Source organism: Gouania willdenowi, chromosome 11, assembly GCF_900634775.1.
Source record: "Gouania willdenowi chromosome 11, fGouWil2.1, whole genome shotgun sequence".
In the NCBI taxonomy this organism is placed as follows: domain Eukaryota; kingdom Metazoa; phylum Chordata; class Actinopteri; order Blenniiformes; family Gobiesocidae; genus Gouania; species Gouania willdenowi.
The window spans coordinates 3901752-3909123 of NC_041054.1; positions in this window are offsets into that span (position 1 = coordinate 3901752).

The following is a 7372-nucleotide window of genomic DNA, read 5'->3' on the forward strand; positions in this document are numbered from 1 at the left end:
AGCCTTGGGCAACTTCCTAAAACCTCCAAAATGACTCCAAAAGAACACACAAAATGATAGAAAAAACACAAAACAGCAGCAAAAATACACAAAACTACGCCAAAAACAGTCAAATTGACTCATAATACTGAAACAAATAACAAATTATATACAAAACTACAATAAAAATACCCATAATGACTCCAAAAATGCACAAAACAATATCATAAACCCAGAAACTCTTTGTTCTTTCCTGTATTAATGCTCAGATTGGTCAATAATTTAAATGCTGTCATAAATGTTGATATTGTGGCCCAGCTGTAATAAATGTTGCCCACCTCTGCTTCACACTCACAGCTTTCTCACACTAACGTATGAGTAGCACATACAGATGTTAATTATGAATATTTATGTGTCATGTGTGATTAACAAAGTTAAAGGGGAACTGCATGTGGGTTTGGTGCTGTTAGACAAACACAGAGTCAAACAGAGGTCAGTGGAGCAGACACACTGTGTTTTTCCTTTGTAGCTCCCAGAGGATCATGGGACGTGTTCCTCCTCTGCACCTTTGATGGCAGGTGTTCACAACCTGGGTTTGAATAGCCGCTCTGTTTGAAGTGGCAGGCGTTTTATTGGCTGGGGAGGAGCGAGCAAGGTTTTTGATCATAGCTGGAACCAAACCAAAGACTAAAAGCTGCGTCTGACACAGCATGCCCCGAGGTGGGAGGTGACTTTAAACTCTTATCTCAACACCAACCAACTCTCACAGCTGGATCAAACTCTGCTTTTAGGTTCTTTAAGGCAAGGCTGTCACAGTCAATTCAAGCAAAAACATCTAATAAGAATTTTAACAACCTAATTTAACCCTTTCCTTGCAAAAATCACATTTGTAACCGACATGCAGAGGACTGTGGATCTCAATATTAGGATGTACGTATAACTCCATGATCAATGCTTTCCCTGTTATTATAAAAAAATAATTCCATGGGCCAGATGTGAGTCACAAACATTAAATGCATAAGTTTGGAAAGAAAGATGTTAAATGACCATCAATGGTTTGAATATTATCACTGCATTTAAAGTCCAGTGGATCACGAGCAAATTCAATTATAGCCAATAAAATATAGGTTGTTCACTGATGATAAATAGATATTAGACCCATTCATACACTAATAACTGCCGTATGCAAAGTACCAATCTACCATTGGGAGGGTTCAGGGTCTTGCTCAAGGACACTTGTGCAGATGGACAGGTACATTCTTAGGATTGAACCCCCATCATCACTGATGAGTGAAACTATAAGAAATGGAAATTGAGCATACAGAAAAAAAAACATAAATAGAGATACCAAAAGTTTAAAAGTAGGGATGTTTGATATTAGCTTTTGGATGATATGCTGATTTTGTACAACGCTAAATTTCCAATTTTCCAATATTAACTGATATACACAAACCTGCTCCCACAACTTCATTTTAGGTCACATTGTATTTATCTCCATGGAAATAACAGTACAAGTCTACTTTTAATTTGATGCCCCACTGGATGCATTCCACTAAAAAACCTCATCTGTGCAAATTAAGAATTGTTATTCATCCTTAGTAATGGAAAAAATGCCTCATTTGTTTGTATTTTGTTGCAACATGTCAGTTTTTCAATATTGGTGGAAAAACTGGTAAAATGTCAACTGATATCACATTTATTGGCCGATTATAACAGTGGGCCGATAATATCACCCATCTCTGGTTAAAAGCTAATCATATCTTGACAGACATACATACAGCAAATACACAAACAAATAGAAACATTATTTTGGATATAACTATCGTTGGGTTTTGATTGAGCACTCACTTCCTGCTACCTCTACTATCATACAGTAAGTCGTGTCCCTTATCACGTCTACAGAGGAATGAAATCTCTCTGACTCCTGCAGTCAGCGGAGAGATCAGGCTGTAAACCAATGTAAACTATACATCTCTGTAGTTTGTAATGTGGTTTAAAGAACTTTCGGGTGACAAAAACACGACCTAAATCTGAGTTTGTTTGCCTGCAACTCAGAGATTTGTTTTCAGCTTTCTGCTGCTTTCTGAGAAAACCAAAAACTCATAAACAGCGGGTTTGAAGATGGTGTGATTACAGGGATTTCACTTCTTTGAAGGTTTTCATCCACAACGCATCGTATGACCAGTGTCACGACTGTTCGACTGAGGGAAACCTGGGGCTAGAAACGTGTTGCTGTAAGCGTGTGATTCTGATGAAAGACGCTCTCTACTGCCAAGAAGTGTTTAGCTAAAAACACTCAAAGCTGGAGCAGGCGGTGAGTCATCAACTCATCAGGGCGACTCGCCTAACGTTCTGCACGTGGGTGGATCATTGAGGAAACTCCCCCCGAGGCGCGGCTTTTTGTTTGGGTCAATGTCCAAACATGGAGTAAATCACTACTGCTGCAGTGGACTTTAGCTCGCCCTAGAAATATGTTTTTTGCATCACTGCGTCGCAGTGTCTGCAACAGGAAATGTGAATCAATGATAAAGACTGAACGTTCATCATCTCCATCCAGACTCAAAGTCATAATCTCATCTTCCGTCTATGAGCTGTGATAGAAAAAACATTCACCACAACAGACCAGTTAAATGTCCACATTCTTACATCATGCACGTGAAATTATTTCAAAACTATGTTTACTTAGTGTGACAATATTTTGATTTCCAAAAAAGACTTGGGTCGACCTCGGCACACTAAGTACTTAACGTTTTGTTGGATCTACCTTGTAATGGCAAAATACATTAAAAACAATCTAAAATCAGTGGTGATCCAAGTCAATCACCTTTATAATGCATTACAACAATCTGTCCTTGAAACATCTTATATAAACCATAACATCTCTGTCATTGAAACAAAGAGAAACATCTCCTCCTCGAATTTAAAACTACAACAAAAGAAACTCAAGGCTTACAGAGCATTAAATAATCATTAAATAGACACTTCAATAAATAACTGACCTTAACTTCCTGTAAGATAAGTTTCTCTGAGCCTCCATGGAGGATTTATCATCCATGTGGGTTTTCTCGCTTACATTTTTAAAAATGAAATCCACCGGTATTTGGTTTATTTCAATCTTTCTCTTTTACTGCTGCGCATCTGACAATTTTCTCAAAACAAAGCGGTACCTTTAATGATTCCGTCACATGTGAGTAAAATTCTCGCAATTGCATAATACTGGCTGTAAAGAGCAACTCCTGAGCTTTCAGAAACTGGTGGAATTTCTCCAATCGAGCTAATATTAGAGGCGTTACGGTCTTAAATTAACTTGTTCTCCAAGGGTCTCCTTCAGGGTCCCTGGCAAACCCGGACATTTTCATCTATTTATAAAATCCGGCTGGAATGCAAACGTATGGTCACCCTAGTTTACTGTATTGTTCAGTTTATATTCATTGGTTTGGCTCTTTTTCTGTCAGGGTTTGGTGTGCCACAGTTCTCGTTTAGACTACTTGTGTAGGTGTGTTTTCTCCCTAAGTCTCTGTGCAGGTTATATTCTCTTCTGTGCATTGAACCCCGTCTTGTCTGTGTGTAAGTGCAGAGAGCATTGTAGAAGTTCCCTCTAGTCTTTTTGTTCCCTTACAGGTGAAGCCCATTTCCTTGACGACCTTGCCTCACTATCTAAGCAGTGTTTGCTGATGGATTGTTTGGGTTTCTCAGTCCTCGTGTTCCCAGTGGTTTGAAGTTTGTTTCTTTGAGTTATTATGGTTCCAAGAGGAGCTTTTGGTGATTTGTTAGTATTTGAGTTCATGAAAATATATTTCCTCCAACACCTCACTTCCCTGATATGGGGTTTGTTTAGAAACACTGCTATCAAAATTCCTGCAAGAAAATGTATGCCCTATTAGTTGGACCTACGCTCTTTCTGTGTGGAGTTGCATGTTCTCTCCGTCCAACTAGCTGCACTTATTTCCTTCCACAGTGATAAAACATGCACGTTAGCTGGATTAGACTCTTTAAATTGACCATAGAAGCTGTTTTTTGTTTGTTAGCACATTAAACTGTATTACAGTTCTTGTATTCCAGAGAAACTCTGAACTTCTTTAGTCTGGCCGGACTCTCTCATGAGACCTTTATTCATCCCTGGGCCTTAATAATTTGTCTGAAAGGGGAAAGCAGGAGGATGTACAGTATGCCAGTGGTATGTGGGTGATGGAGACACCACACTTTCCACAGAATTCAACTCCCCCCAGTACGTTTTGACTCGACTGCAACCGATCCGTCCCTGCAGTTCAATCAGTGTCTGTGATCTCTTACAGATGAGAGAGACACAGTGACCCATGGAAGTCTGCTGTGTGGATCACACCGAGACCATCAGGATGGTTGGTTCCAGTTGTACAGTCCAGGTAAAGCTGTGAAAGCAGCAGCCTGCTTTTAGCAGCGTTCAACACAAAGGAAACAAGATATTTAGAGACACTGAAGCTTTAGAATGACTCACAAAGACCTTTATCGAGATAAGAGCCCTCATGTTGTTGTTTGGAGGCTCAGACAGGAGATGATTTACAGGAAAAATAGCTCAGTCTGAGAATGTGTCAGACTTATTGGCTGAATAGACTAAACGAACACTGGAGTAGTGAGACGTAGTGTGACTGTACATGATTCCTATCTTCACATAGTCATTTCTGTTATTTATACTGTGTTTCTCTTCTGTTTTGTTTTATAGATTAAATAAATTAACCCTAAAAAAAGTAAAAACTGAGATTAATTTTGATGCATCTCCACAATTTTTATTTTTAAAGTCTTTTTAAAGAATCCATGACAAAATCCCAATGGACTAAATCCAAGTGGACAAAATCCCAAGGGATAGAATTGTAAGGCACAAAATCCCATGGGACAATATTGTAACAGGAAAAAAACAAACGTACAATATCCCAATGGATAAAAGCCCAACGGATAAAATCCCAACGTAGAAAATCCCAATGTACAAAATGCAAATGTGCAAAATCTAAATGAACAAAATCCCAATGGATAAAATCTCAAGGTAGGAAATCCCAAGAAATAAAATCCTAAAGTTCAAAATGCCAACAGACAAAATCCCAACAGACAAAATCCCAACAGACAAAATCCCAACAGACAAAATCCAAGCATACAAAATCCTAATGGATATAATTCCAATGTACAAAATCCCAACGGACAAAATCCCAATTGATATAATTCCAATGTACAGAATCCATATGCACAAAATCCAAATGTACAAAATCCCAACAAAAAAAATCCTAGAGGACAAAATCCACTTAAAATTAATAAATCTTAGTTTATGAACAATCCATCTTTCTTGTTAGTTGTGTATTTATTGATAAGTGTGTGTTCTCAGTCGGGGCAGATGTGCAGCAGGGGAATCACTCACTGTTTTCATTTGTTAACCTGATGGATTCATCTACAAAGGAAGTCCTTGTAAAGGTCAGATCTGTAACAAATGCTGTTATAAATCGTCTCAGATGTTACCAGGAGGACTTTGACTGTATAAATGTGGAGCTGATTTACAGTAAACGTCCTGAATAATATCAAAGCATGTCCAAACATCCACATTTCATCCATTTTCATCGATTTATGAACTGAACAAACAAGTCCGTGAGTGTTTCTTATGTTAAAATGAAATAATATCTGATGCGTTTAATGAAGCTAAAACGTGAAAACCAGTAAGTTACTTTTTCACAGTGCTAAAGGCTTGTCCTGCCTGGAATTCACTCCCCTACTGAGTCACGTCCATATAAGGGTCTCCATACAATCCTCATTACATAACGCTACATTAGCAAATACCTGCACAGACACAGGCAGAGGTTTGTCCTTCAGCAGCTACAGTACATACAGTACTGGTTTCCTTTGAGTTCACTGGTTTTCATCCTGTGCTGATGGACATCATCAGCATCGTGGACTAATGCACTGCATTTCCTGTTGACGAAAAGCAACATTTGAGGGAATGGAAGCAATCAGAAGAGGGATTTCTTCCCACAGACCATTCAAAGAGGCTGCGAGAGCTGGAAACTATTATTAGTGTAAATGAGGCCTGACAGCTATAAATAGGATGCTCAGTGTTTCATAACAGATGGAAAGTAGCTTTAACATGTGTCTGCTATAGAGGAGCAACAACATCTGAGCATCACATGTGTAGCACAGTGTTGGTGAATAAACTCTACGGTCAGGGATGAACTTGGAGACACGGATCTTTAACTCAGTTACAGATGATGCATCATATTAGGAACTCATTTTAGTTCAGGGGCAGATAAGTTTGTTCTCAAATGGGTCGCAAAAACAATTTTAACATTAGTGCTACTTTGCATTTCCATGTATAAATAATATAAAGAATGTAGTATATAAGGCACTGACAGGTTGTCACATTATTCATTTATTTTGGGGAAATTTTGTCAAATTATTTGAGGATTGAGCAGGATTTTGGTTTCTTTCACAATTTGAGAGTAAAAATGTCTTCCATCGTGTTATATAAGCATGGGGAAAACTGTGAACCCCTGCAAATATTGTAGAGTTCATTGAAATTCAATAAACTCCACTTGAATAATTGTAAAGCTCTGCTTCCAAATAAAACTGTTGCCAAAAATTCCTGAGCTTAAGTTCCCGTGGAAATGTTCCAGATATTTTACACCACTTTGCAACCCTACTGAGATATGCACAGCTAAATTATTTGGTATTTTTTTACCCTAGGCCTGGAGTTGGACACATAAGCATTATATGGAGATCTCTAAAACTCCACTGTTTACTATGTCTGTTTTCCATGGTTGGAATGGTAGATGGTAGGGATGTAACGATTCACTCAACTCCCGATACGATTCGATTCACGATACTGGGTTCACGATACGATTCTCTCACAATTTATTTTACAAAATTAGAATGGAGACAAATATTCCTTTATTTTGTGGGGGAAAATACTGTACTATTTTCCTATTATATTTAATTGTCAAAAGAATCCCTTGATAAACTATTCAAAACAATGCAATTTAACTAAAAATAAATCTTGAATGAAATAAATAAAGGAATAATACAAATGAAGAGGAAGCCTATTAATTCAAATTCTGGTTCTATAGTAAACAATGCAAAACTACATAATAGTTCCTTTTCTTTTTAAAAGTGCAACTGAAAATCTATTTTGTGCCTTAACAATTGGACTTTAAAACAAACAAAAAAACACTGTACTGTATTTACGTCAGATATTTGTTTGGACCAGCAGAGGGCGCTGGTAACCCAGTGGTCGGTTGGCATGCAGATATTCTTGCAGTGAAGAAGAGAAGCTACGATAGCAGACAGAGCTAATAGAAAAATGTGACTTTTACAGATATTCACGTAATATTACAGATATCCTTTCGGTGCTAAAGGGGTAATGAATAATTTATGAACATGCGTA